The 9,793-nt window shown below is 38.0% G+C and overlaps 2 non-coding genes across 2 annotated transcripts; both read right to left on the bottom strand.

Annotated features, from left to right (window-relative positions):
* Positions 1-6,008: 6,008 nt before the first annotated feature.
* On the bottom strand, positions 6,009-6,202 carry LOC123132690 (U2 spliceosomal RNA). The gene has a single exon (XR_006464974.1). It is a non-coding gene; the product is annotated as a U2 spliceosomal RNA (small nuclear RNA).
* Positions 6,203-7,167: 965 nt separating this feature from the next.
* TRNAK-UUU (transfer RNA lysine (anticodon UUU)) lies at positions 7,168-7,240 on the bottom strand. Its single transcript has one exon. It is a non-coding gene; the product is annotated as a tRNA-Lys (tRNA).
* Between the last annotated feature and the right edge of the window lie 2,553 nt (positions 7,241-9,793).

A 9,793-nucleotide genomic window follows, 5' to 3' on the forward strand; every position in this document is an offset into this window, starting at 1 on the left:
CTACCGGCTAGATGCAGACCTCGCGCATCCTCACCGCCGCACTCGCACGACCCGGCAAAGCAACGCCGTGGACTGGTCCCCGCCGACCGCGTTGCCAGGGCTTGACAAGCGCCAGGATGTGGTGGCCGGCACGACCGGGACCGCCACGCTGCTCTCGCGCGCGCGTGATGCTGGAATGCACCTGGTCGTGCATCCCACGCGGGACGAGCTCCAACTCGTAGGAACAGCTTCTGCCGGCCGCCACCTCCTCCCCGCGGGCCATGACCTCGCCGCCGCACTCGCTGTCGCCTTTTCCCTGCAGGCCGCAACTTTGCCGCCGCACTCGCTGTCGCCTCCTCCCGCGGGCCGCATCCTCGCCGTCACCTCCTCTCGCAGGGCCGCAGCGCGGTGCCCGGCGGACGTCGCCGTCCCGCACCCTCGCCGCCGCACTCGCGCCCCACACGCCGCTGCTCCAATCGCCGAAGGACCCTGCCGTTGTAATCGCCAGAATGGGGAGTGGATGAGGCAGAGCTCGCTGGGGAAAGGATAAGGTAGGGGAGTAAAAAATCGTTCGCATCAATTCGCTCTCAACCCGAACGAGTCTCCTGTGATGACGTGGCAATGGGAGAGCATCAAGATTTGTGCAACGGGTACGAGCGCGTTCGGCTCCATGTCCAGAAAACCCGAATGTTCGGGAGTTATCGATTCCGAACATTTTTGCGATATACATTGAACAGTTTTTAATACATAATGAACATTTTCTTATGATAATTTTACATTTTCTTAAAGGTACGATGCACAGTTTTGCAATACACATCAACTTTTCGTATAATATACAAAAACTGTGAACAGATTTTGAAAATGAGAACATGTTTTGGTATTCCGTACAGTATTTGATCTTTTACAACAAAGTATTTGAAAACAGAAAAAAGGAAAGGAAAAGAAAAAAAGAAAGAAGAAAGAAAGGAACGAAAAAGGAAACAGAAAAGAAAGGAACAGAAAAACTGTAGCGCCTAAGTGCGCCGGCCCAACTCTGAGCACCTTCAGCTGAGGCATGACATTTTGACGCCCACGAGTGTCAAATAGGATCCACCGAATAAGGCGGGACGAAATCAAGAATATCACCTTCATTTAATAATAAGTATAGATATAGATATAGATTTTAGTGATCTAAAGAGTCTTATACTTTACAGAGGGATTACATATTTAGCATGACTTAACCTTCTTTTGCCCAGTTTGCCAAAGTTTAGCATGACTTAATCCTCTTTTGAAAATTGACCATTTTTTGTTACACCATCCACCCTGACGTTGGGGTTGTATGGGAGACGTCATGGTCCATAGCATTTTACTGCTTCCAAACGACATGGTCCGTGGCGTTTCGTCTCCTCTAGAGACGCCAAGTCCGACAAGAGAGACACAATGAAGGAAGCGCCATAGACCATGGCATCTTCCATGCAACCCAAACGCCATTCAATTGCATCACCCAAAAAAGTCAGAATGCGCTAATTTTCCAAAAGGGGTCAAATCGTGCTAAACTTTGGCAAAATTGTCAAAACAGCGATTTTGTTCCCCTTCGTTGATGAGAAAATAAAAAGCTTCTTGGGTTGAGCTTGGTTGACTTCTAAAATAAGCTTAGGCAGCAGCCAACAGCTGAAGCGCTTCCAAGCGACCAACCATGTACTCCCGCGTGCACCGTCCTCTCTATGGCTGGCCGGCTCATTTTGGTTTTTCGTCTCACATGTTTTGGGAAGGTTCTAGAACATTCCCTGAAGCGGTTTTTTCTTCTGGTTTTTCTTTTGTTTTATGTTTTTTTTCTTCTGGTTCCTTAAGTTTTATTTTATGATTTTTACATTTTCTTTTTCCAAATCCCTAAACTTATTTTCAAAACTCATGAAAATATTACAAACCGTGATTTTTTTGATCAAATTCGTGATTTTTTTCGAAAACCAGGCACAACATTCCAAATTTGTGATTTTTAAAATACGTTAAATATTAAGAAATAAGGGATAATTATTCAAATTCCTGAACATTTTGATATCCCAGAATATTTTTTAAAATTCATTTACATTTTAAAAAAGCAAAAATATTAAAATTTGTGAACACTTTTTCCGAAATTCGACATTTAAAAAAATATTATTGAATTGTTTTTAAATTTTAAACTGATTTTGAAATTAATAAACATTTTTTCTAATTTGTGACTTTTCTAAATAGGCGAACATTTTTTGAAATGAACGAACGTTCAGGAATTTTGGAACATTTTTGTAAATTGTGAACATTAACTAGGAATATTTTAAAAAATGGTTCAAATTAGGGCTGCTTTTCTAATTTGAGATTTTTTTAACCGGGACATTATTAAATTTGAGAAAATTTCCTTAATTTGCAATATTTTCTGAAATTTAGATATTATATAAAACTAAAAATTGTTTTTTAATACAATAAATTCTTCAAGTTTAGGAACAACTTGTCAAATCCAAGAACATTTCTGAAATTTGGGACCATCATTTGAAATTCAGACTTTTTTGCAATTTAGATTTTTTTCAAATTCATTGACATTGCCTTTGTCATTCGGAACCTGTTTGAAATCTTGACAATTTTTCAGAATATGAATCTTTTTTTAATTGCTGATATTTGTATTGAAATTCCAAACATTTCTTGAAATACATGAATATTTTTAAAGAAAATCAGAAGAATTTTTAAATCATGAACATTTTTCAAATTGAAAACTATTTTTGGAATCCCAAACATTTTTGTTGAATTTGAATATTATGGACATCTACTGTTATTTTAAAAACAAAAAGAAACAAAAAAGAATAAGTGAGAGAACCAAATGAAATGAAACAAACAAGAGGCAGCAGCCCACAGCTGAGGCGCTTCCAAGTGACCTACCGTGTACCCTCCGCGCGCACCGTCCTCTCTATGGTTGGCCGACTGATTTTGATTTTTCTCCTCACATGTTTTGGAAAGGTTCAAGAGCATTCCCTGATGCTGTTTTTTCATCTGGTTTCTCTTTTGTTTTATGTTTTTTTCTTCTGGTTCCTTCAATTTTATTTTATGATTTTGTTCTTTTTCTTCTTTCAAATACCTGAACTTATTTTCAAAACTCATAAAATTTTTACAAACCGCAAATGTTTTATCAAATTCGTGAACTTCTTTCAAAGATCAGACACAACTTTCCAAATTCGTGATTTTTAGAATATGTGAAATATTCAGATATAACGGATTTTTACAAATTCATGAAAATTTTCTGAATAGGAAAAATAATTATAAAATGTGATTTTTTTTCTGAAATATGATATTTTTTAGAATTCTTGAACTGTTTTTAGATTTAAAAGTGATTCGAAAATTCTTGAAATGTTTTATAAATTTTTATTTTTTTAATTGGCGAACATTTTTTGAAATGAACGAACATTTTGGTAAATTGTGAACATTAAATTGCAATATTTTTTTCAAATGGTTCAAATTAGGATTCATTTGTGAATTTTTTCAGGAATCCGGGATTTTTAAAAAAAATTGGGACATTATTAAATTTGAGATTTGTTCCTTAATTTGCAATATTTTCCGAAATTTAGAACATTATATATAATTCAAATTTCTTTCTCTTAATACGAAAACATTCTTCAACTTTACGAATAACTTGTCAAATCCAAGAACATTTCTCAAATTTGGGACTATCATTTGAAACCCAGACCTCTTTTGCAATTTCGATTTTTTTTTCAAATTCATGGACGTTGTTTTTCTCTTTCGGAACTTGCTTGAAATCATGACTATTGTTAAAAAATTGATTTTCTTATAAAATTTATGTTATTTGTTTTGAAATTCCGAACATGTTTTAAAATTCATGAACATTTCTTGATATCCATGAATATTTTTAAAGAAAAATAAAAAGAATTTTTTAATTCATGAACTTTTTTCAAATTCCAAACTATTTTTGAAGTCCCAATCATTTTTGTTGAATTTGACGATCATGAACATTTACGGTTACTTTAGAAACAAAAAACAAAAAGAAACAAAAATAGAATAAATGGAAGAACAAAATGAAATGAAAAAAAAGGGGGGCCTTGCCCGACTTATGGGACGGCTCAAAGCACGAGCGAGGGGAGGGGGGGGGGACTATATCTCGCGCTATGTGAGTCGGAAGGATCTCTCGCTCAAGGACTTCTTGAATCAAAACAGGTCTCCTGGATTGTTGCTGCCGATGCTAGCCAGTGGGTTTGTGTCGAGTTCGTGGTGAAATAGTAGGGCCCGACATGTTTGATGGAAAATAGCCGGTTTTCTCTATCAGTTTTCTTTGTTTCTTTCCATGTCTTCATTGGCCTTTTCTTTTCTCTATTTTTTCTTTGGTTTCCTTTGTGTTTTTTTCATTTTTCATTGCCTTTTTTCTTTCTTTCTTTTTTCTTCGGTTCTTTGTTTCTTTCTCATTTTTCATTGGGTTGTTCTCTCTCTTGGGTTTCACTGTTTTTCTATACATATTTTTGGTATATGTATAATACATTTTTCTAATTGATGTTTAATAGTTTTTAAATACAAGATCAACATTTTTTTGATTTGGTCAACATTTTGTCTATACACATTCAACCTTTTTCAAATGCTTGATTAAGAATTTAAAATACAAGATCAACAATTTTTGACTACATGGTCAACATTTTTTATAAACATTTAGGCCTCTTTTGGTTCATAGGATAGGATTATCGTAGGAATAGGAATTTTTTAGGAAATGAGATGACATGTATGTCAAATCCTATGAGTAGGAATAGGAAAGGAGATGTCATTTGGTTGACATCAAAGGAATTTTTCCATTGAGTTTAGGTTCTTTTTTATTTTCCTATGAAATGTGGAGGATAGGAACCAATCCTATGTAGGAATAGGAATCTATTCCTATGAACCAAAGGGCTCTAAAGGAAAAAAATCCTATAAGAATCCTATCCTATAAAATTCCTATGAAATTCCTGCAAACCAAAGGAAGCATTAACATTTTTCAAAAGCATTATTAACATTTTTCTATAGACATTTAACATTTTCCAAATGCTTGATTAACATTTTTCAAATACTTGTTCAACATTTTTTCAAATGCTTGATTATCATTTCTTATATACATGATCAGATTTTTTCATCATTTTCTAATACATGGTCAACATTTTTTCTATACACATTTAGCATTTTTTAAATGCTTGATTAACATTTTTAAAATACCTGTTCATTTTTTCAAATGCTTAATTAACATTTTGTAAATACATGATCGTTTTTCTTCAAATGCCTAATTAACGTTTCCTCACTTTCCCCGCCGAGAAGGAACTGTCTTTGAGATCACACGAGGAGGAATTATTGAGCTTTTGGTGGTTGGCTTCTTTTGAGTCCCAGGCATGGCTCATGGTGTGCCGCATGCCGGGCCTAGCTTGTTTAGCCCATGTTGTGCCGTACCGTTCCTGCGTGCTACCGTACCGGCCCAGTTAGCACGGCCCATTTGGCCAGCTATACTTGGTGTGTGGTTCTTTAGCATAGGAACAGACATGGCAAGCAGTCCTCACAAGTCACAAGCGGACTCGATACCTCAGCAGTTGGGTATGGTTAATCAAAAAGGAGTGGAGAGATAAACACAGTGTCATCTAAATTAAGTTTGCATGGACGGTGTTGATATATGTCTTAATTGTGTTTCACAACACACTAGTTTAAAACCTGCTAATTAATTCCAACTCAAGTGTATTGTAGAGAAGCGTACGTGTCCCATGTGTAGGAAACACTTTTTTTTCATGGATTGTGATGGATAAGCTTGTTAAAATTAAACCCAGAGGCCAGAGCTAAGGAAATATTTAGTCATGTCTATGTGCAGATGTCATAGAAAACTGATATTACCCGATACATAAGGACAAAGTTCCAAATCTGATTCAGATTGCGATTCCTGGTGCAGACATATTTCAAGTGAAAATAAAAATATTTTACAACCTTTATCTATATCTAGAATTATCTTTTTAGGAGCAACCCGTTACCATCTAACTTAAAAAATGTTTTGACAATCTTTTATTTTGTTTTGGTTGGGGTGCACCTTGTCTAGACAGTAGTGCAAAGCCTTAGCGACGCATAAGGACCCCAATAGCAAGCTATTGTTGTGGGTTCTTCTTCATAAAAAATAAATTTTAATATCATTGCAAGGATGTATCTCACATATCAAATATTAAATTGATAAAAACAGATCATTTGATCTTAGCCAAAAGCCCGAGAAAAGTATGCTTTCGTAGGAGGCTGTGCGCTTCATCTTATAGCTTCATCAACCGACTTCACGCCCTGCACAAACGAGGTGGTACTAATCCATCTATGACCTGTCCTTGGGGAACCTTCGGCTTTGTGCTTGCCGTCGTTTTGGGCTTGGAACCTGCACGAGACAAATGAAGCCCACAATCATCTGATGGTACTGCTCGGACGGCCCGTTAAAACTGTTGATTCCCAGCCCTCTTCTTCGGGAAGAAGGGAAGAAGAGCCAAAGTCGAGGGAGGCAGGAGGAACTACCTTATTCGTCAGAAGGGAAGAAGAACCAAAGTTGCTTGCCAACTTGCAGCAGGAACCCTATCACTATCAGGCCGGAGATGAGCTGAACCTGTGAACCAGTTCGGTAGTTTGAGCTTTTACGGCATGTATAATGATGGCATATGGATACATACACCCCATGACAAAAAGTAATTTGAGGCACTTATATTAATTTTTTCTCTCCAATGCAAGCTATCACTAGTGAGCCTTATTAAGAAATAGAAAATAAAGACTCTAGTACACATGCATCTCTACTTTTCATTTCAACCTTTTCAGTTTTTGTCATTGGACCATACTTTTTTTCTTCAAACACCCACCTTCTGAAAAGGATCCCGCTTCCCTATCCAAACTTACTTTACATCATATCCAATCATATATTACATGCGAGGCATCACCTTAAAACTATGCATGACCTTGTAGCCAAAAAAGCAGAGGGTCTGAAGTCTAGGACCAGAACGGCTCGCCGGAACACGTTTAGCAGACAAGCAAGAGAGTCCTGGTTCACCTGGTGCACGTACTACAAAGGGCAGAGAAGGCACACCACTCTGCCGATGAACTTGCTGACTCTGCTGGATCTTGCGTATTTTAGACAGAAGACTGTTGTAGCAAAATGTTGCTTAGTAGCACTATCAACAAAAAATTACAAGCACAGGGAAAAAAGTAGAAACACGCCGTCTGTGGGAATCGAACCCACGACCACGTGGTTAAAAGCCACGCGCTCTACCAGCTGAGCTAAGACGGCCTACGAAATGGTTAATCACTCCTGCTATATAGTTGGAATGGATGTTCGCTAGCTTTGTCACAATTGGAGATCCGTGCCAATCTCAAACGCGCGAGGTTTTACTCTCTACTACTAGAAACGACTGGGAAATCTAAACTTGAGAATCGGAATCCGCGATTTTCTGAGGGCCACACTTCTGGTTATGTTGCGCAATACCATCTCAATGTTGAAACTCTGTCACCGGCGCTTACTGCAACGTAAATGGCTTTGACCCAAGCCCATATAGCGCCATTCGTCTTATCTTTACCCGTTGCTCTAAAAGGCTGTGGTGTGTACAGTATTTAATTCCCAATGATCACCTTGATCTTTGAAAATAAAAAAAACTATGATCTTCGTGTGTTTGCAGGAACAAAGGACTAATACACTATGTCAAGAATTTTGCACATTCACACAATTGTTGCACCATCAAACTATTGAGTCTCATTACGTACTTCTGTTGCTGCACCATCTGCGGTTCATGTTTGTTCTGTGCATACCAAAATTCTGGCTTCCAGGAGCACCGAAGAATGTACTTAATTTTTGTCTGGGCTATGTGTTCATTGAGTGTAAATGCCTCTATGTTCATGGCTATGGATCAGTCCCTGCAAAATCAGCAAATGTGTGATATTTTGTTATTATTTCTGTTCTTGCTGAGCATATAAATGAGTGTGATCGTCATTTCTGTTGTCAGGAAGATGGCCCAAATGCAGTGGTAAGAGTTGAGGTTGCTGCTGACAACATGTAGCGAAAAAAGGGCACCAATATATACATATTGTGAGCTTGCTGATAAATTGTCGGACTTGCTTAATCATCCATATCAACCAGTATTTTAAATGTTTATTTGATGTGGATGCAGCATAGAGTAGTGTTCTCCTTTTGCTATTGCTTTTAAATTCAATGTTCAGTGCAATAAAACAGTATGTCTCCTGCTGACTTTTTCAAAATTGAAGCTAACTGGTGTTGATGTTGTGCAACGTCGAAAGTTAGAATCTTTGAAATAAATGGACAAAGTAGTTTCTTCTGTATATTAGATCGGACAATCCGTATATACTAGAAGTACATTGTTGAATCTCAAATCAAGAGGACGGTATCTAACTGGCCTTTCATCTATTTTTCTTTTTAAGGAACCGGAAAGTTTAGCAAAGTCAGTACAATGGGCAAGAGATCAGTTAATTTGTTATTCTTGTTGCTAATAAAGAAATTTTTGGGACAATGGTTGTAGCAAGATTTGTGCTTACATTTGTACTGTGGATGTGTAGAAGCAACCACATTGTTGGTACCTGAAGGCACACTCAACAAGATTATCGACCCTTTTATTATTTGGTTTGCACCTGACTATCATACATTCCATTGTTTGTTAGTCATGGACTTCCTCCGTCCGGAATTACTTGTTGGAGAAATGGATGTATCTAGACATATTTTAGGTCTAGATACATCTATTTTTATCCATTTTCGCAAGAAATAATTTCGGACGGAGGGAGTAGGTGACAAGTGATGATCTACTTACCAGAAGTCTACAAGTCGGTATATTTTTCTCTTCAACTCATCACCTTGGTATTTTTTGTGTGTTCTTCAAGTCTTGACGTGGATGACATCTAGGGGACTTGGTGGCTTTGTTTAAAAATATTCTGTAAAAAAATTAAAGGATAATAAGAAAATTCCAAAAAGGAGAACTAATTAAAAGGATTTTATTTTTATTTTCCCATCCTCATGGCCTTTCTATCTTTCTAATTAATACGGAAGTTAGTTGCCCCCAACTCCAGGAATGGGTCAGCCAGTATAGAATTCCGGGAGGCAGAATTTACAAGTTGGATTTCTACCCATGGAAGCGACGGGGATACCCACTGGGAATGAGACTACCTAATGATCCCTCGGTGTTCAAACTTGCTTGGTTCCAGTCTATGATACTTTGCTACCAGACTAGTCCTTGCTTCCAGTGAAATTACCAAACTGGTCATGTTCAGATAATAATGGCAAACACAATTAATTAAGCTCAAGCATAACCAATTATTTGGTCATCACCAATTTGGACAGATGGGTAGATTTTGGACACAGACAAACATACCCTAGCCTTCGGAAACCAGCTGAACGGGCGGGTGTTGGTTGCAAACTGCATGGCAGACATGTTTCTTAATTAAATAAACTAGCTACATATCTCACAGCAATAAAGTTCTCAGCTCTCTCATCCTATATAATTGAGTTTATGCGCACTTGGATCAGATACTGTAGTTGCTTCTTTCAATTTGCACCAGGTATGGAAAAATCAATCATTTTGCACCTATGAGGCCACTCTAATTTAGCACTTGGAACCAACTAAAATGAAAACCAACCTGGAGCCACATCCCAGTCCACAGCCATAAGTTGCCGCCGTGGAAAGCACCTAGCCCCGAATCCACAGCGCTGAGGGCGGGAGCAAACAAAGCAACCAAGGAGAGACAGGGAGAGATGGCATGTGCGGTGCTGACCAACATGGCAGCCTGCATGGCCCAATTGTTTGGTTTTCCTCCTACTTGACGCAAAGTGAATTTGGAATGG

This window comes from Triticum aestivum, chromosome 6A (assembly GCF_018294505.1).
Source record: "Triticum aestivum cultivar Chinese Spring chromosome 6A, IWGSC CS RefSeq v2.1, whole genome shotgun sequence".
NCBI lineage: Eukaryota > Viridiplantae > Streptophyta > Magnoliopsida > Poales > Poaceae > Triticum > Triticum aestivum.